The sequence below is a fragment of the Nuphar pumila genome, chromosome 15, assembly GCF_984573655.1.
Source record: "Nuphar pumila chromosome 15, dmNupPumi1.hap1.1, whole genome shotgun sequence".
In the NCBI taxonomy this organism is placed as follows: domain Eukaryota; kingdom Viridiplantae; phylum Streptophyta; class Magnoliopsida; order Nymphaeales; family Nymphaeaceae; genus Nuphar; species Nuphar pumila.
The window spans coordinates 27,412,069-27,433,984 of record NC_143263.1 but is presented as its reverse complement, the minus strand read 5'-3'; the positions used below and the strand labels follow the sequence as shown (position 1 = coordinate 27,433,984).

At 36.1% G+C, this 21,916-nt stretch overlaps 1 pseudogene across 1 annotated transcript; it reads left to right on the top strand.

Annotated features, from left to right (window-relative positions):
• Positions 1 to 16,068: 16,068 nt before the first annotated feature.
• Positions 16,069 to 16,899, top strand: LOC149814921 (bifunctional TH2 protein, mitochondrial pseudogene; annotated as a pseudogene). Its single transcript, XR_016428123.1, has 2 exons — positions 16,069 to 16,381; positions 16,562 to 16,899. The product of XR_016428123.1 is annotated as a bifunctional TH2 protein, mitochondrial pseudogene (transcript).
• The last annotated feature ends 5,017 nt before the right edge of the window (positions 16,900 to 21,916 follow it).

Sequence of the window (21,916 nt, the reverse complement as noted above, 5' to 3'; positions counted from 1 at the left end):
AAGGATCTGACTGGATATGAAAATTAGCCCTGATGAAAATGATAGATATGACATGAAGAATGAAGAAGAAAAATTCGCTTCAAACAAGTGAGATTCAGGTTTTTCCCTTAACGTGGATGGGACGGGAAATACCTCATGTAAAAATGAGGCTCAGGTTTCACCCTTAACCTGACCAGGAAATGAAATACCTCATCAAAATGAGGCTCAGGTTTAACCCTTAACCTGACCGGGAAGATAGAAAATGGTAAGTTGGATGGTGAATAAGACAACTTTTTTTTTTGAAGAAGAAGAATGAGGCGACTCTTTCGACAACGCGAAAGATGAATTCTTTCAACAACGCGAAAGATAGCAAAGGTGATCCAAAGGAACAAGGCGATTCTTTCAACAACACGAAAGATGACAAGGCGATCCAAAGGAGCAAGGCGATTCTTTTGACAATGCAAAAGATGAATTCTTTCGATAACGCGAAAGATGGCAAAGGCGATCCAAAGGAACAAGGCGATTCTTTCAACAACGTGAAAGATGACAAGGCGATCCAAACGAGCAAGGCGATTCTTTTGACAATGCAAAAGATGAATTCTTTCGACAACGCGAAAGATGAATTCTTTCGACAACGTGAAAGATGGCAAAAGCGACCCAAAGGAACAAGGCAATTCTTTCAACAACGCGAAAGATGACAAGGCGATCCAAAAGAGCAAGGTGATTCTTTTGACAACGCAAAAGATGAATTCTTTCGACAACACGAAAGATGACAAAGGCGATCCAAAGGAACAAGGCGATTATTTCAACAACGCGAAAGATGACAAGGCGATCCAAAGGAGCAAGGCGATTCTTTTGACAACGCATGAGTTCTTTTGACAATGCGAAAGATGAATTCTTTTGACAATGCGAAAGATTTCAAAGGCGATCCCAAGGAACAAGGTGATTCTTTCAACAACGTGAAAGATGACAAGGCGATCGAAAGGAGAAAGGCGATTCTTTTGACAACGCAAAAGATGAATTCTTTCGACAATGAGATAGATGACAAAGGCTATCCTTTCAGAGAAAAGGTTAATCTTTCAACAACGTGAAAGACGATAAAGGTTACTCTCTCCAGGAGGTAAAAGATGATACCAGGATGTGTCAAGATGGACATCGAGCTCTTCACTTCATGTCAAGATAGTAAGAAAATATTGCCAAAATGTTAAAAAAAATTTATTGATTCAAAATGCTTGAAATTGATGTATATTGGTATGAAAATCTTTCCTCTTTTCTACCCAAAGTATTACCTCCAATTGGGCTAACTCTGTAGAATCAAGATTCAAATTCAAATTGCTTGTGATTGGCTTTCTTTCAAGGAAGCTATCAATTTCTTTGATATGAACAGAAAAGAGAGTATTATTGATATTGTGAAAGCAATTGGTGAAAGAATAATGATAGTAGAATTTCACAAAATTTAAAGAGGATTCTTTGGCAGATTCGGCAGTCTGATATCCTGGGATTCTTTTCTCATGATGATCTTTCTGCACTTTCTTTTCTCTCTCTTTTTTTTAGGGGGGGGGGGCAGAATTAGAGCCCTCTTGGGTTTTTGGGTATTACATCATCCTTCATTTTGGAGATGTCTTGAATTTTCTCTCTCTCTCTTTTTTTTTGGGGGGGGGGGGGGGGTACGCCACAAACTTCTTCATCTCAGAGATGTTCCGGTCCTTCTTTTCTCTCAGGGATTATATTGACGGTTATTGGCTCTTTGGTTGGAAATCTCTTGATGATAGCAAAAATTAAATATCCTTTAGGGTTGGTTGGGAGGCTCATCGCAATCGCCTTCATCTTGACGGTGATCTGAACTTTCCCTGGAAAGATCCATCACAAACTCCTTTATCTTGGAGATGATCCAAATCTTCTTTGGCCCCGGGGGTCTAACTCGCATAATTCGTCTTCATCTTGACGACAATTGAGAGATCCCTTTGCAGATATTTAATTGTAGCTTAAGTGATGAAGGATATATAGAAATTGAATGGATTTTTCTGTATCACTCAGGATATTTCGACTGCCTTATTTTCCAAGAATGATCTTTAAAAATGTGTCATTGACTGCGATCAATACCGATCACTTATGGCTTTGCAACAACATTGAATTTTCTTTGCTGGCCATATCGAGGATTTATTCTTCATCCTTTTGGTTGGCCAATAGAAAGATTTTGAATTTTGAATCCTTCTTCGCAAAAGCTTTGTCCTTTTGGAAGTAATATTGAAGGTAATTTTGAGGTAATTCTTTTATGCAATAAAGGTTTTGAAATCAACAAATATTTAATGACAAATTGGCAAAATATTCTTGGGATCTTTGGTGAAAGAAATTGCTTGATATCTGAGTTGACACATCAGTGGGATTCTGGATGAGGGTCCAACACGAACCTGAACTCTAAAAGCAAATTCAATACGAAATTGGAATTCTGAAGGTAAGCCGTAACACAATGCTGAATTTTGAAGGTAAGTCCAACTCAGAAGTTAGTTTTGAAAGAACATCTGAATCAAAACTCGGATTCTGCAAGGAAAGCTGGAAAATTCGAGTCGAAACTCGAGTCTTCAAGGGAAAACTAAAAAGTTTGGTTTTGAAGGAAGGAAAATTTGAGTCGAAACTCAAATCTTCGAAGGAAAAACTAGACCCATTTGGATTTAAAGGAAAGAAAATTTGAGTCGGAACTCAAATCCTAAAGGGAAAACTGAAAAATTTCAGAAGGAAAGGAAATTCGAGTCAGAACTCGAAACCTAAAGGAAAACTTTATCCAATTTGGATTTAAGAAAAAGAAATTCGAGTCGGAACCCAAATCCTAAAGGAAAAACTGAAAAATTTCAGAAGAAAAGAAAATTCAAGTTGGAACTCGAACCCTAAAGGAAAACTTTATCCAATTTGGATTTAAGGAAAAGAAATTCGAGCCGGAACTCAAATCCTAAAAGAAAAACTGGAAAGTTTAGAAGGAAAGGAAATTCGAGTCGGAACTCTAATCCTAAAGGAAAACTTAGACCAATTCGGTTTTAAGGAAAAGAAATTTGAGTCAGAACTCGAATCCTGAAGAAAAAGTAGATCAATTTGGAAGGAAAAGAAATTCAAGTCGGAACTCAAATCCTGAAGGAAAACTAGATCAATTTGGAAGGAAAAGAAATTCGAGTCGGAACTCGAATCCTGAAGGAAAACTGGATCAATTTGGAAGGAAAAGAAATTCGAGCCGGAACTCGAATCCTGAAGGAAAAATAGATCGATTAGAAGAAAAAGAAATTCGAGTCGGAACTTGAATCCTGAAGGAAAAGTAGATCGGTTAGAAGGAAAAGAAATTCAAGTCAGAACTCGAATCCCGAAAAAAAACTAGATCAGTGTGGACACTGAATTTTAAAGTGTACCAGTGTGAACCCCGGATTTTAAAAATGAACCAGTACAAGCATTGCATCTTTTTTTTTTTTAAATTACCAGTACGAACACTCGGTTTTAAAAAATTACCAGTACAAACACTGGGTATTGAAAAATTACCAGCACGAACACTGGATTTTAAAAAATGTACCAATTCGAGCACTGAATTTTGAAAATATACCAGTTCGAGCACTAGGTTTTGAAGGTGTACCAGTTTGAGCACTGGATTTTGAAAGTGTACTAGTTCGAGCATTGGTGTTTTTTTTTTTTAAGTGTACCAGTTCGAGCACTGGATTTTGAAAATATACCAGTTCGAGCACTGGTTTTTGAAAAATTACCAGTATGAATACTGGGTTTTTGAAAAATTATCAGCACAAACATAGGGTTTTGAAGAATTACCAGTACAAATATTGGGTTTTTTAAAAAAATTGCCAGCACGAACACTGGGTTTTGGAAAATTACCAGCACGAACACTGGTTTCTTTAAAAAATTGTCAGCACGAACACTGGATTTTGGAAAATTACCAGCACGAACACTGGATTTTTGAAATTTACCAGCGCGAACACTGGTTTTTTTGAAAAATTACCAATTAATTCTGATGAAAGATTTTCAGTCTTCACCCTCATGATGATTTGGACAACTGTCGGGGTCCTCAGGATTTATCCCTTATCCTGAATGGGCAGTTCAGGTTTATCCCTTAACCTGAAGGGGAAATGAAGATGATGCATATGTATGCGAATGAATGCATGCAAATGCAAATGAATGCAAATGTATGCAAAATGATGTAAATGGGTACACATGCGTGTAATATGGGAGATTTATTTGATCCTGCCTGCATACAGGACGTTTTGAAGATTATTTTCAAAATAATGCCCAGTGTAATAGGGGAAAGAAATTTTGGATAAAAGGAAGATAATCGATGTTCGAAGAATACTCTCTGAAGGTAACAAAGCAACTGACTTTTGATTGATTTAGGAGAGACTCTGAAGAATATCACTCCTCGTAGAAGGATATGGTGCAGAGAAAGAGAATAAGCTTATGAGAAAAATTGATAATTTTATTGATGCATTGAATGAAAAATGATAAATCAAGGAAAGATAGACATGATTACATCATCCTTTGAATGCAAAATGAAAAATGGGAAAATGCTAGCATTGTCAGCTTTTTGAGTAATTGAGAAAAAATGGCTAGTCCTTCTTTTCATCTTCAATGAGAACATTTTTATCAATGCAATCCTGAACAATGTTCTTGAAGACAAAATAGTGGTCAGTATCGTGCCCTACTGCTCGATGAAATTTGCAGAACTGGTCCATGAACCTTCCCATGATCGTGGGAGGATCTGTGGCTCTTGGGAGCTTTACCATTTCTTTGGTCAACATATATTCAAGGATTTCATCGAGAGGTTGCTCAAGAGGAGTAAATTGATGACCGTCACCCTAACCATCCCGCTTTATCTTTTCTTTTTGCTGACTCAATTTTTCATTCTTCTTTGAAGACTTTTCTTTCTGACTTGCATGATTGCTCTTGCTATTTTTGTAGTCGCTGCGACCGACATTGGCAGAGAAGGTGAAATTTTCCTTCTTCTTTGAATCTTGATTATTCTTGACGAGGGTGATGCCATCATAGACCCCGTTCTCTATTCCCATCTCGAGCCACTTGGCCCATTCAGTAAGCTCAATGAAAGATTTGGAAGGCGAGGTGGAGATAAGACTTCTCAAAGGTTGTGAGAAATTGTTCATAATAATATGGAGTGCGTGCTCCTCTAGGATGGGATTTCTCATTTTATTGCAAGTGCCCCTCCATCTGCGGATGAAGTTTCTGGCTTTCTCACTATTTCTTTGCCTTGTATTATAGAGATGGTTTAGCGTTGGCAGTGCTTTGGTGTTGAAAAGGAATCGTTCAATGAACAGATTGACCACTTTATTGAATTTCTTCAACTCGATGGGATTGATATGTTCTGAGTACCACTTGGCGGCGGTGCCCTCCAGACTGTGAGAAAAACATCTGAACAAAGCACGATTGTCTCTCTTGAATCGATTGCACTCTGCAAAGAACATAGTCATGTGAGCCTTGGGATCGCCAGTCCCATCAAATTTGGCAAATTTACGGGAGAGATCTTCTAGGCTATCATCCCCATCTAAACCATCATAGAAATCTTCGCTTGTGAAAATCCTTTTGCCCTTGTCGCGGGCTTGCGGATCCTTAACCATTTTGACCATGTCTCTGAGTCATGACTGGTCAGAGTTATTAGCAGACTGATCTTTTAGCTTATTGGCTGACCCCTGACCCTATGTCATCTTCTGAAAAGCTTGCTGAGCCTCACACTCTTCATCGGTGCCACCTCCTGATTCTGCTTCATCAGATGTATCCTCATGTTGGATACGCTTCTTGGATATTTTCAGTTGTTTCTTCAATGTTCGGCCCTTGATCTTTTTCTTGGTAGGAATCTTGTCGGAACTGACCCCTATTTGTTCTGCCATCATCTTATTCATCATCTTTTGAAACATGGCATACATCTGGGGATCGACATCATCATTGGCTTGTTGACTTTGGTTCCTAGCAGATCGCGGAGAGTCCATCTCTTGCTTGCTGCTACTATTAAGGTGCTAAAGTGACACTGTTTTCTTCCCGAATCTGGTCTGAACCTATTCTACGATGCCAAAAACTCTCTGTAAGACAAATGAGATGATTAGAATGAGGGAAAATTCTTGAAGGTAATGACTTGGAGAATAGAAGGAAAATAATGGATGAAGATCTAAAATTGGGTTGACAATTTGAAGGATATCCCTTTACCAGGGATGGGATTATTGCTGGGATTACGACAACTGTGTTGTTATTCCATGAGAGAAAATAAACAATCGAGATATACCTTGTTACCTAGGCGAGGTCGTCAACCATGAAGAAAAGATATTTTTGAAGGAATATAACAAAGTAATGCATAATTGGTAATGAGCTTCCCTATGAACTTGGTAGATTATCTGAGAAGGAAGGCAGGAAGAATTTTTTCAGGGAAAAGCATTCATCATAAAGGGTATATTGCATGAGAGTTCAGAAAATAACATTATGAAGAAAATGACCTCCAAATATAAGGAAAACTGATGATTTATTGATGTCTTGGAGGAAGGATGACAAATTTAAAGAAAGCAACTAAAGACTATATTTATTCAGAGAAGCAAAAGCAGAAATGATGGAAATGAGAAAGCATTGGCATTTGTCATCTTCATGAATGATCAGTGAAAGACTCGGTCAAAACGGCCGACTTGTCTTCCTCTTTAACGGAGAGATTCTTGTCAAGACAGTCTTGAACGATATTTTTGAAGACGAAGCATCGCTTAGTATCATGCCTTGTAGCTCGGTGGAACTTGCAGAAGCGATCTTTCCATTTCCCCAGGGCGACTGGAGGATTACCAATTCTTAGAAGTTTAACCATTCCTTTGCTCAGCATGTATTCAAGGATCTCTTCGAGGGGCTGATCTAGAGGAGTGAGCTTGCGGTCATAACCCCAACCTTCATGCTTTGGCTTCTTTTGACTATTTGCTTTCTACTGGGAGCAGGATTGAAGGGATTTGGTCAGGATAGCCGGCTGGTCTGCTATTTTGCTTTTCCCTAGAATATCCTTATCAATGTGATTTTGGACGATATTCTTGAGGATGAAACAATTTTCTGTATCGTGTCCTATTGCATGGTGAAACTTGCAAAATTGTTCTTTGAATGAACCCATGATTGTCGTGGGATCAACGACTTTTGGTAAATGAACCATGCCTTTTGTGAGCAGATTTTCTAAAACAGTCTCGAGCTTCTGATCCAGAGGGGTGAACTTTCGATCAGTGCTCCAGCCTTTGTGTTTTGGTTTTTCCTGCTCTTTCCCTTTATGTTGGGGACTGGACTGGAGAGGTCGGACATTCTACTTGTCCATTTTATCCTTTTGACTCGTGTGGTCCTCTCTGCCTGGACTTGGGTTTCCTGATCTGCCAGTACAATTTTTTCTGCCACCCCTTTTGCTTTTTCCATTGTTGTTGCCCTCTATATTCATAGAGAATGTGACTGGTGTCATCTCCTCGACTGGCTCCTTTCTGATGCTTGACTCGGGTAGCTCCAATAGCATCTTTGTCATCATTTTTTGAAACATTTTGTACATGACTGAATCAATCTCATCTTCACTTGTCTGGTCCTGCTTCTTGACTGGCCTCGGAGAACTCATCTCTTCGACACTGCTTGGTATTGTTCTCTTTCCCGACTTTGTTTGAACTGTGGTGAAATGCCAATGCTTTCTGCAAAATAAAGGAATGGTTTAGACTGAAGGATTTTTGAGAGAAATAGAGATGATGAAGGAGATATTGAGGATGATGAAAGATATAGAAATTTTGGATAAAATTTGGAAGACAAAATTTGAGCATTTGAAAAATTGCAGGCAGGATCAAAATAAGGTTGGAAGTTCAAGATCCAGAGGAAATGTAGGAAAAAGAAAATCGCCTGGAATTTTGAGGAAAAATATGAGGTTTTGAAAATCTTTCAGGGTTTTGATAAAATTGTTAAAAAAAAATAGATGAAATTTGGAAAATGATGTAAAAGGCAAATAAAAGAGAAATAAGAAATAAAAGAAGAATGCATTCAATCATATCATGCACAAACAAATATGCATATACAGCATTCCCTAAGAAGTTGACTCTAAATGCATCAATTTTGAAAGAGCTTTAGGACCCTAATCCTGACTCTAGGCTCAGATCAACTGTGTCCAATCATGCTATGTCGATATACTCGAACCGAGACACGATGTACGTGGCATAAAAATTCATCTCCGGTTCTATGCTTGTATTTTCCCAACATCCTTGAGCACCTGTCGATATACGTTAGACTATGGCCCTTGGTACGTGGCAGGGGGAGTTAGCCCAAATAAGTGGCCCAGTTGTAAGGCTCTGTCCCGAACTATGGCTCTGGAAGAGAGCCCAACAACGCGAAGAGCGGGTAGACATAGGTGAGGTGGTTTTTGAAAATATGAACACATGCAAGCAAACAGATGGCTTTAAGTCCTAAACAGATAGAATTTTGAAATTTTTGAAGAAGCAAGCATTGTTTTCATACAATTCCTAGATTAAGGAGTGTTGTATTTCAGACCTAAGTCTAAGTGAACATGAAGAATTCTCCTCAATTGGTCCTACCAAACCATGCCTAGTTTACATGCAATTCATGTCAGCTGGGTTCAAGCCTAGGCTCCTAGGTTCACATGATATCAGAAAGTAAAAGCTGACATTTCATAGAACACAATTTTGATAATTGAGCTAAGTCAAAGCATATAATTGATCAGACGAAGACAGGTCCCATCATGATCGCCAAACCTGTTATCATCGCAAAATTTCCCCCCCTCCCTCTGCCAGAGTGAGAGAAATGATTCTGCGAGTCAAACTCGACCAAAGTTTTGAAAATTGGTTTTTGAAAATTTACTCGCCTCCGTTTTGAAAATTTGCGGGAAAATTCTGTGGAATGGGATCCGCTTGTCGGTATGAGGTTCAACTGTTCCTGGCGCCTTTACCAGGGGTAATTGAACCAAGGATCAAATGTGTACTTTGACTAAGTTAAATTATCTAAATCATGCTCTATTTTCCTAGAATGCACAGAGAATCAGGCATGTGCTATGGAATTTTGAACAATTGTAAGTTTTGAAAGAATGATGTTTGCTTACAAAATTGAAATGTACTTAGAAAATTATTGGAAAAATACTTGAAAATTGAATTCCTGGGAAAATCATTGAATTTCATTGGAAATCGAAAATTGAATTGGAAAATGAATTCTCAGGAAAATTAGATCTTTGAGAAAATCGATTTTGAGCTTTGAATTGCTTTTCTGAGGAAATGTATTTGAGAATCCTGAGAAAGTCAGGAAGTTCATTGGAAAATGATTTTTGAAAAGAAAAATGGATTCTCAGGAAAATAGAAAAATCGATTTTTGAGATTGGAATTAAGGATTATGAGAAAATCAATTTCTGAAATAATTTAAGGAACTTTGGAAAAAACGATTTTCGGATTTGAAAATGAAATTGGGAATGTGAAAATCTTGGAAAATCATGGTTTGAACTTGGGAAATATTTTGAAATCTCATTTGAAAATTTAGAGTTCTGGGAAAATCAAATCCTGAAAAAGACTTGGAAAGTTCTGAGAAAATCGATTTTTCTGAAATGGAATTGAAAAATGGCTTTGAAAATAATGCAAATTGAATGAATGAACATGAATTTTAAAGATATTTCATTGAGGAATTGGGAAAATCCTTTTGAAACTTGGAGAAATGCAGTGCATTTTTGAAATTAGCCTAAGAGTGTAGGCTGAATGTGGCTAATATGAAGATCATAAATCTAGGTTTCATTCGTATTCTGACTATGGCCAAAAATATAAATTCCACCAAGTTTATAAACTCCATAAGAGCTTGTGCACGTGTCATTCGTGTCAACCACAGTGAATTTTGGAAAAATGTGCATGAATGATGCATCAGATATCAGAATTTGCAGAAATTAAACTATATGCAATGTAGTCCTATTCTATGCAGGAAATGTAAATTCTTATTCCAAATTATTACATTTGATATTACATTGAATTGCAATAAAATAATAAAAACTAAGTCTTCTTCTTGGATGTTCCTGCAAAACTAGAAAACATGTTAGCACAGAAATGTAGGTTTTCTCAATTTATCCGAAAATATTGGAAATTATCGGATATTATTCAGATATAAACCCAGAATCATACCCACTTTGATATAAACATGAGAAATAATGAATAAATTTTGAAAATAAGCTTGGAAATTCGAAATTCGGGTCAAAATGACCAAAATGCCCCGGATGACCTTGAAATCAGGGTTTTTTGAAAGAATTTTTATAAATTTTGAAAATTTGAAAATTAAATAAAATAAATCAAACATAATATGATGCAATATGATGATATGCATGAAAATTTATGGAATTAGAAATTGAAATTTCAAAATTTAGGTCAAAATAACCAAAATACCCTTGATAACAAGACTATGACCTTGAAACCAGGGTTTTCTGAAATAAATTTTGCAAAAATGAGAAATTGAAATGCAAATGAGATTGAAATTAACTCTAATATGACATGACATACTTATTTATATGATAAAAATCCTAAAATGGCAAAAATATCATAAAATATCAAATTTAACTCGATTTTCGCATGAATTTCGCCTCTGAATTTAAAGATAAACTAACATATAAAACAAATGAACTTGAAATTGATTCAAATTTGGCATAGACACCTAGACTAAACCCTAAAACAGAATGGAACCCAAAAATTTATTTTTTTGGTATTTTTAAATATGGAAATTCAAATAAAAACCCTAAATTTTGTGATTTTTGCCTAAAATGCTAACTCTAAATCAAATTTCGGATATCAAACTTCCATAAAAATTTTCCAAATTTTGTGGGGTGACAGAGGACAGTAAGGCAAGGATTTTTGTCTTTTACACATTCTGGTTTTGACCTATGATCGGATCTGGACAGCTCCGGCAAGTCGGATCAGAATTCGGCGACTCTAGGATTTAGGGGAAACAGACAGATTTCGAGAGAAAATGTGGAAAAAATAGAAGACAGATGAAAAAATTGCTGAAATTGTGGAAAAATATCTCTGACAAACATAGACAAATTTTATCTTTTTACAGCCTTGGGATTCGGGTTACGGTTTGGAAATGGGCACACTGTTATCAGAGACCTAGATCTCTGGAAATTTTGGATATTGGAATCTGTCAGACTGAAAAGATAATTTCGAGAAAAATACTTGGACAATCCTAAAAATTCCCAAATTCGAGTAATGAGTTAGGAACAACTTTCATGTTGAAAGTTTTGACAGACGACTTATGGATTGAATGAACACAGCACATTAGGGTCGGTCTATACCCTGACAAAGAAAAATTGAGATTTTCCCAATGGTCTGGGAAAATTGATTTTTCACAGAGGTCAAATCTACTTGTAAAGATCCCAAAATTTTCAAACAATTAGTAGATTTCACCGTGAATCTACTGTAATTTTTAGGGGAAGATTCAGATCTCCAACGCGGGTGAATCCGGGCCGACAATTCTGCTAAAAACCAATTCTAGAATTTTCAGGGGGTTCAAAACAGATGCTATTTTTTTTATTTTTTATACAGATAAGAATTTCAAATTAAACCAAACTTTTTGCAGGAATTTAAGGATACACAAATCTAATAACCATAAAATTTACAAAATTTTCTGATGAAAGAAATCTCAAGAAATAGCATATGGATTTTGCATAGAATCAAAAGCCTAAGTTAAATACTAACAACATTAAATGCTCATGACATGACTTAAACCATTCTAAATGCATGTTAAGAATGAAAAATGCATGAACATGAAAATAAAACAAAAATCAATAAGGAGGAAACAATTCATTTTGATATGGCTTTCAAGATGAAAGATCCAATCCATCGAGTGGATAGATCTCTTCATCCACTTAGCTTACATATAAAAAGTATTATATATATACATATATATTTTGTTTATATATATTCTTTTAATCATTTAAAGCCATAAATAAAGGGTTTTATTTTCTTTTGAACCCATCTGAATTTAGCTACATCTCATCCTCATGAAAATGGGGATTGTGGTGCTCATGCCAACATGCAATAAAGAGGAAAACCACCTAAGACCATAAAAAAAAACAAAGAAGCTAACGTGGAATATTTGAAATCAGGTAACGAGAGTCTCACCTTGTGAGGCTAAAGGGGAGCAATGGAATGACTAGATGGAGCTGGAGTTTGACTTGGCTTGGATCAGTTGAAGCCAAGGCTGAAGGGGCGTCTCTTTGATGTTTGCTGGGATTAGCCGAAGGAGGAGGAGCCTTGGAAGGCTTGTACCTGCTGGAAGCAATGGTTGCAATGGAGGCTGCGACAGCAAGGTAGCTGGAACCGTGGTGTGGCTGGAAGAGGTGCAGCCAAAGGAGAGAGAGAGAGAGAGAGAGAGAGAGAGAGAGAGAGAGAGAGAGAGAGAGAGGCTGAAGAGGGGATCCAACGTGTGTTGTTTAGTAACTTAGGGAAAAATATCTTTTTTCCTAAGTTTTTAGTAGACTTAATGAGAGAGAGAGGTAGCTAATGGCTGAGCGTGTAATGAAAAAAAAATCGTGAATAGGTAAGTGGAAGAAGGGTTTTAAGGTGGTTGGACTAAGGAAAAGGGAAGGAAAAAGAGGAGGGAAAGAAAGAAGGAAAGAAAAAGAAGGGAAGAAAGGAAGGAGAAGGAAGAAAGGGAAAAGGAAAGAAAAAAAAAAAAGAAGAGGGAAGGAAAAGAAGAGAAGGAAGAGGGGCTTACGTGAATGGGCTGGAGAGGAAAGAAGAAGGAAGAAAGATGACGAAAAAGAAGAAAGAAAAAGAAAGGGAAGAAAAAGAAAAAGAAAAGGAAAGAAAAAATGAGGAAGGAAAAGGGAGAAGGAAAAAGGAAAGAAAGTGGAAGGGAGAGGGCTGCTGGTCGACCCCTTGTGGGTCCCACCTCTAAAAAAAAAGAAGAATAATAAAATAAAAATAAATAAAAAGAAAATGATAAAATAAGATAAAAGAGATTTATATTTTTTTCTTTTTATATGTAAATTAAAGAGGAAAATGTAAATGGATGAGCCATCTCAAAGTGTGTCCAAATTCCATTTTTGAAATTCAATTTGACGATTAGAGGGGTAAAATAGTCTTTTTAGAAAAAATCTGGACGAAATGAGCTATTTTTGGCAGTTTTTGAAGCGAGCTCGGATTTTGAAGTTCAATACCCCGTTGCGAAGCAAATCCAGTATAGAATTTGAAAATTTGAGTTTGAAATAAATCCAGATTGTTTTTCTTGAGAAAATATTTTTAAATTTAGACTCCCGAGGGTAAAAATGTTAATTTTGAAAACCTGGGGTTTGAGATTGATTTCTGAAAACTTTTAAAACTCGATCTAGATTGAAATTTATAAAACTAGAGTTCTAGACTTCAAAAATGAAATGAAATGTGATGAAATGTTATGAAATGCTGAGAAATGATATAAAATGATATGAAATGACATGAAATGCTATGCAAAATGCAGACCTTGAATGAAGAATTTTAGATGTTAGACCCCGATTGGTAGCTGTACTAGTTTAAAAAGCATTAAAATTGATAAAATTTGCAAAATGGTTGAAGAAATGGTTTTCAGGCCCTACCGAGATAGAGTGACACTAGAAATTAGAGTCTGAGCTGAATTGAGCTGGTTTTTAGAGTTTCAGAACTCAAATGAACTGAACAGACACTGACTCAACTGACCTTTCCCACTAAATTTTCAAGAAAAGTTGTCATTTTTAGAGAAATGGTACGGAATGATCACTAGAGTGAAGTGAATTACGAGTTTGAGTTGGGTTTAAGCTAGAATAAAGATCAGCTATACTGACATGAACTAAAATCAAAGCTCAAATACTAGCTCAACTGACTGAACTCAGCTCAATTTCAGCTGAAAGAGTTGAAATAGGCTAAAATGGGCTCCTGGACACTTGAAAATGGTTTTGAACTGAAACTGGAGCACTCGAACTCTTGGTGAGATCAAGTTAGACTTTGGGGAATATGACTGACTGTGAATGACTGACTCAAAGACAATTAACTTGGATTTAAGTGAGAAATGAGCTCATTTATGAAGAAATGATCCTATTTTGGCAATAATGGTCAGAAATGAAAATGGTTTGTTCATTGTGAGTTCAAATGAGCTTGAAATGACTTATATTCTAACTGTTCTGAACTGACCAATGAGCTTGGTTGACTCCGACTGACTGAGGTCCGGGATGTCCTAGGGGTAAAATGGTAATTTTCCTAATGAAAATGGGTAAATTGGTGATTTTCTGAAATTGACTCGGGGTTTGACTCCTACACCGACCTGACAGGGTTGGCACTGCACAAAGAGGGTTGTTTGAGAATGGATGAGGAAAATTTGGGGTGTTTACAGCTGGTCTGGCTCCTCTATTGAGTTGCTTAGGCCACCATGTTCTGGGCTCTCTTTATTCTTGGCCATGACTGGTAAACCCACATTTCTTCTCTTGCTTTTCTTTCTTTCTTTGTGATACACCCCCATCCCTCCCTTTTCTCTGTTTTTTTTTTTTTTTTGTTAACTAGCAGAATGATAATCAAGTAACTAGAACTAAATTGCACAGTGGGCACCAAAGCTTCTCGAACAATCGGATGCTCAACAGCGTGGTTGGTCATCTGCTTCACTGGTCCATTCATGGGCCCTACCATGGCTGGTATCCACTGCATCCTTTTCTTTCTTTATTGCTTGATTGAGATAAATAAAAAATTCTCTTGATTTTATAGAAATTTCATTTTAACACCTTAAGTAAATTAATATAATTAGGTTATCATTTAGTTTGTTAGCATGAGAATGGTGAATTTTGTGTAATGCGTGACGAATTGACAATGAGTGTAGTAGATACAGTAATGAGCTTTAAGGGATAACTGGATCTTGATTTATGCTGATTCATTTTTTACATAAGCTGTCATGCATAGCTGCTGCTGATGTGATTCACATGTACTTAGCATCCCTACCAGTTAACTTGTTCAGTTCTTTCTAAACATCCTTGTTTTGTCCAATCTTCTTCAATTGATCTGATGTAAATTCGAACAAGGGTAGGTAGTAAAACTAAAATAATGACTATACCCTGATTATGAAGATGTGATAAACCTAGAAAATGCTAAGAACTCAATGCTACAGGAAAAATCATTGCCTCAAGAGCATTAACATCTTATATTATCTCGTCAGGATGATGGCATCAATGAGATCAAAGAAGCAAGCAAGCGCGATGAAGAATAGTAATCCTCTGGTTTTCTCTCAATTTCTTTCCCGTGACTTGCTTACTGTATTAGGCTATTAGCTAATTCTTTTTCTCTTTTTTTCTCCCTTTAATTTCAATATTTTTTTCTATTGCCCAGGTATTACAATATGAATTGTATTAACAATTTTTGCTATAGATTCCTTGAAGCAGCTGGCAATGAAGTTTTTGGAGAGGGAAGAACTGGCAAATTACAATTTTTAGAATGAGTTCATGAAACCTTTTGTCATTGTTATGCGAAAAAGCAATGCAGTTGAGATCAGAGAATTGATAATCAGATGTGTCTCACAAATGGTACTGGCCCGTGTCAACAATGTTAAGTCAGGCTAGAAAAGCATGTTCATGGTATGTAGATCTTTTAAGGTGTTTATTACTTTCGAGTAAAAAAATTTAGATGTTTGACTCATTTATGCAAATGGTGCTTTGGACTTTTTCTTATATTTTTTGTTTTCTTTTTCTCTTTTTATCCCAAATCCTTAACACCAAGGAACCTGACATTTAGTTGACTTTACAATGAATATATATATATATATACATAAAAAAATGATAGAGTAATCTTAATAGTTTATCCACGTACTTGACACTATCTTTGCTTGGTAATTTTTGTATTTGGTCCAAATGAACAAAAATATTCTTTTTTCAAATATAGATTGTTAATAGGATAGATTAATGTATGGTTTGTGGAAGCCTACGGTGAAAACAGGGAAATCACATGAGGCAAGTTCAATTTCTTTTTGGGATTTATTTCTTCCTTTTGCATGGTTTCTATTGTTCATTCTAATCTAACACCTGCTGAGGCTTATATCAGAGGATCTGTCTGGGTGGGTCTTATATAAGAAAAGAGTTTTTATGATATGATTTCTCTGAAGGTGGTCCCTCGTGCAGGCATAGGGTGTTGATCTTGTCAAAGAGAGTGCTCCTAATTCTGCAATGGTCAACTACACTGAGTTCTTGTTGGCAACAGCTGCTGGAAAGATTGAAGGTGGAAAAGTTCCAAGCAAAATCCCAACGCCTTGTGAGAAGACAAAAATTGCTGCTTACACTGTAGCTGCTATGACCTCTTTCATGAGGCTCTATGCCTTTTTGGGTGTGGAGCTACAGCAAGTTCTGGATCATGATGAAAATGATCACCCTTACCAGAAGTGGATTGAAAATTATGCCTCTAAAAGTTTTGAGGTTAGCATACCTTTAATTATTTTCCAGTTTTCTATTTTCAACAAATAGCCTCGTTGATGATATTATTGTGCTTTCAAACATGGGAATGGAATGAAAATTCAGCTTTCCTTCTATTGCTAGCTAACCTCTCTCTCTCTCTCTCTCTCTCTCTCTCTCTCTCTCTCTCTCTCTCTCTCTCAGGCATCAGCTCAACAAACAGAGGAGTTGCTTGACAAACTCAGTGTTTCATTTACAGGCGAGGAGCTTGAAGTCATAGAAAGACTTTATTATCAGGCGATGAGACTTGAAATAGAATTTTTTGATGCTCAGCCCATGTCTCAGAGAAGTTTAGTGCCTTTGTCCAGGATTCATGACCCAGCAAGCAGCAGTTCATTATTTTTTCTGATTTTGATTTGACATGTACTATTATTGATTCATCAACCATTTTAGTAGAAATTGTAATATTAACTATGCCCAAAGTGGAAACTGAAGAGTCTGAGAATTTGAATGGTTGGAAGCAGTGTTGTGAAAAGGGTTGAGGCGTAGCGAGGCGCTCCACCAAAATCTGGGGTGAGGCGCAAAGCATAAGCCTCAAAAAAAAAATTAAACTTAAAAAAACTATAAAAATTATCTAAAATTATAAATAAATAAGAAATGCTTTATTGATGAAGCGCCAACCATCACGAAATAAAAAATCTCAAATAAATACGAAAAAAATATGAGATTAACATGTAAAAGTAACATTAATGCAACAACTTGATCTATATAAGTGTCTAATTGCATAAATATGAGCATTCATTCAATAAAAAACTAACATTAACAACAAAATGCATATTAGCACTAACAACATCATGTCATAATTAAAAAATACATGTTAACATTAACAACCAAATGTTAATGTATTTGTCCAGAATTTTTCAAAATGAGAGTGTTAACATTCACAATTTCAACTGAAAGACCCAAAAAACATATAAATGGCCAATAGCTCTATGATATGAATTAGGGCCTAGGCTCTTGTTGTGTCTCGTCAACATCAATATTTAAGTTTTCAATATCATCATCTGAAGAATCCATATAAATAGGTTATTCTTCATCTTCATTCTTTGACTCTTCATCATCTACACTTTCTTCATCCACGTCCTCAATTACTTCTTTTGCTTTTCTTTTTCCTTCAATAAAAAATCATGTATTAAATATTTATGTTATGTAATTAAAAAAATACATTTATATTCATAGCTAGGTAAAAGGAATATAACTTTATCTCGATCTCTTGAAGACATGTCTTGCCTAGAACCACTTTGTGAAACATGAGATGAAGTGACTTTTTCAATAGGCACATGTTCAATAGCATTTATGTTGAAGTTTGGATCCAACCATGAATCCTCCAACCAATTGGGATCACTTGGCAACACTGGATCTTCCTTCTCCACAATTCACTCATCGTCTGAGTCTATATGATCTAGACATATAGGGTCTTTGGTAGCCCTCCTCTTCATATTTCTTTCTCTTAATTTCATATTGTACATTACAAAAACCAATGCATTCATCTTCTCTTGTTCAAGTTTATTCCTTCGTTCTGTATGCACCTATAATTTCAAATCATTGATAATCAAATATAAGATAATTAAACTTATAAAAATATATTTCAAAAATAAAATACAAAATCACAAACCAATGAGAAAGTACTCCAATTCCTCTCACAGCCCAATGCACTACATGTCAAACTTAAAATTCGAATTGCAAAATTCATCAACTCAGGATTTTTGTGCCCAAATGAACTCCACCAATCAGCTGCATTCAAATAAAATAATAAAAAAATGATAAAAACATTAAGAATGTCATAATTAACAAAAACATAAAAAAATATTGACAAATAACAACATAATTGCAAACTTACCAGGACTTTTTAATTTTCTTATTGTAACAGTTGCGTCCTTGCCAAACAAGCCTTTTGCCTTTTTAAATGCATCGATTTGTGTTGTAATTTTCAACCGAATATTTGCATCAGAAACTAATTTTTCAACATAATCATAAAAGTCACTCATAACTTCTCCATCAGGGTTGAAGTTGTCAGCATAATGAAAATGTAGATTTAAATAATAGGCAGCTGCATGCAAAGGCTTATGAAGTTGTAAGTCCCATCGTCTATCAATGATATCCCAAATAGGTTTATATTTTCTTTCGACATTGTCAAGGTTTGAAGCAATTTCCTCCTTCGCTCTATCCATTGCCTCATACAAAAATCTCATAGCAGGTTCGTCTGCATCAACGAGTCGCAACACTTTCACGAGAAGTAGTGTAGCTTTAATTGCATATGATATGGCAGCCCAAAACTTATGATCATTAAGAACAATATAAGAAATGTTCTTAGCATCAGATTTCTTATAGTAATTAGATGTTCTAAAATTTGAAGATAAGAACATCGACTTTAACTCTTTCTTATAACACCCAATACTATGAAGTGTAAGATATATTGTGGCAAAATGAGTGACGGATGGACGCAGAAGTTCTTTCTTCTTTGTGAATTTTCTTATTAAATTTAATACCCATGCATGACTATAAATGTATCTTATAAATTTTTTTTCCTTTTCCACTGTATCTTTAAAAATTGATATCTTTTCAATATCTTCTAACATAAGATCCAAGCAGTGCGCTGCACATGGTGTCTAAAAACATGTTTTTCCTACTGTTAACATATTTTCAGTTGCCACATAATTTGGTGGATTATCTGTAATGAATTGCACTACATTACTTTCACTGACTTCTTTAACAACTTCTTCAAACAACTTACACAAATTTGCACCAGTTTTTTCCATGTCGCTGATGTTAACGAACTTAAAAAATACTATCTCAGATGAGTTATTCACAAGAAAATTAATTAAGTTTCTTCCTTTTCCATCTGTCCAATCATCTGCCATAATACTGCAACCAACCTTTGGTCATTCTTTTTTGAACTCTTTCAAAATTTCATGAGTACAATCTACCTTGTCCTTCAAAATCCATATTTTGATCTCATGATAAGAAAGCGGTTTGAACCCTCACCCATAATTTGCAATAGCTTCTACCATTGCACCAAAATATGAATTGTTGTAAAGATTAAATGATAAGGCATTTGTATAAAAAAATCTACCAATGGCATGACATACATTTTTTCTTTTATCCCTTTTGAAAGCAGTGTTTATTGTAGTTTGTCATACTTCTTTGTTCACAAAAAGGTCCATAGGACCATCTGTACTTGTTTTTGCATCACTACATGATCCACTAGTTTCTTTATTCACATTATCGCCGGTTGATGATCCAAAATAAATACTTCTCCCGATATCCAACTTGTTTTGTTCTAACTCTTCTTTCTTTAGCCTCTGATCCTTTAGATGATTCTGAAAAAATCTTTTCACATCAGGTGGAACCGCTTTGCACATGCTTACACCATGTTTTGTGCCAGCTAAATGATGTTTTAGCCTATAAATTCCAGTATGCTTCCTCATCACTTATTTGACTTCATATTCTTCTTCTTCCTCCTTCTCCTCTTCTTCGTCTTCTTCATTGGGTGCTCATCCACTTGGTATATCATTTGTATCACATTCTTCTATATGTGTGCTATCAAATAATGAAGATGTGACATGTAAACCATGTGTGACATCGTGACCATAAGAGAAGTCATACATATCATCTGATTGATAATAATCACCTCTTCAGCAATCTTGTTTTCTTGTAACTGATCATACTTGGGGTATAGTTTAGACTTCACCTTACAAACCGCCCACCAATCATTTCTATCTGACTTCCTTGTATTCGGATATGAAGCAAACTTGTTGAGCTTGAGAGGCTAATATGAATGGTTCATATGTTCCAAACCTTGATTTATGATTACCTAATCCCTCTCCATCATTGGATGTGTTGGGCGCTAAGGGGGTGGGTGCCAAAGGGGTGGGTGCTGAAGATGCACATCCTCCTTCCACTGATATGATTGGATGTCTATTGTTGGGGTGCCATTTTCCTTCACCTGATAGGGTCTAATAAATGTCGGTGGGGGATTGGTTAGCAAGGACATGAATGAGGATGCATGTACGTTGCAGAATATGCTTAGGGTGGAAAAGATGAATCTGTAGTCTTCTACACGCTTGAAAATAATTAGGGACATGAAGATCAAGTATGCGGGGATGCGAACCAGGTCAGGCAAAATCTTGTGATCTGCTTCATTTGATTGGAAGCATAAGGATTAAAGGAAAACAACTAGTTTTTAATAAATATTTTATCTTGAAACATTTGTGGCTTGTGGAGTCATGAAAAACGGTGTTTTCTTTTTCAACTCATTACACACCAGAAACCGGACATTGTTTGCATTCAAGAGATTAAAATTGAGTCTCTTGATAGATCACTCATGAAGGAAATTTGGCAAGATTGTCACTATGGGGTTCAACTGGCTGTTGGGTAATCAGCTGGTGGTATTTTAGTTCATGGAAGGAAGAAATTTTAAGGGTAGTCATCCATACAAGCAATTTCTCAATTTTTCGTAAATTTCTCTCAAGTTAAAAAATTGCCATTTGTGCTTACCGTGGTGTATGGATCAAGTACGTGTGATCGAAAAAAAGAATTTGGAAGGAACTTCGACAATTTAAGAGTGGGGTGATAGACCATACTTTGCAATATTGGTGTGTCATTGACAATTTCGATTCACTCCGTTTGGAAGACTCTAACAAGCCACAACATTATACTCAAAACTTGCATAGATTTGCCTTGTTTCTGGATTGGGGTGTGCTCTCGATCGGATTTACCTATGCTTGGGCAATACTCACTTGGTCTAGTAAACACACCCATCCGGTTATGTGTAAATTGGATTGTTTTCTCATATCCTCCTCTATGCTTCAGCAGCTTCATGATATGAAGGCTTGAGTGGATCCCATTGTGGTTTCGAATCATGTGTCTATTTGGCTATCATGGGGTGAGGTTGGTGTCATTGCAAGAAAGCCAAATAGACACATGATATCTCACGGTTCCTGGTATTCTTGATTTTATTCGTGAATGGTGGGGGGAGGCACCGTCATCGGGTAGATGGGCGGCCGAACACATGATATCCAAGCTTGCTTATGTTTGTTCTGAGTTTATTGAGTGGAGCAAGGATACTCATGCGGCGAAATTTGGGACTCTCAACGATTGGGAGCATCAGTTGGCATACATCCAATCATTGGAGGAGCGAGTGCGTAACAGTTTGGAGGCAGTTTCATTAAAGCATCATCGAGAACAACTCAATAAGCAAATTTGTGAATGATGGGTGAGAAAAATTTTGAGATGGAAATAGAGGGCCAAGGAACATTGGTTACAATCTAAGATTAGCACAAAATATTTCCACATGAGGTCTTTTATGAGGCGGAGGAAAAATGAATTTTTAATATTATCCATTGAGGGTCGGGTATGGAAGGGATTCAATATTCTCCTCAATGCATCTCAATATTTCAAGAATCAATTATGTAGTATGGTTACAAATCTTTATGATATCTCTTGCATAGATTTTCGCAAAATAAGTGAAGCTGGTTGGGATTTCTTGAAGGGGTTTTT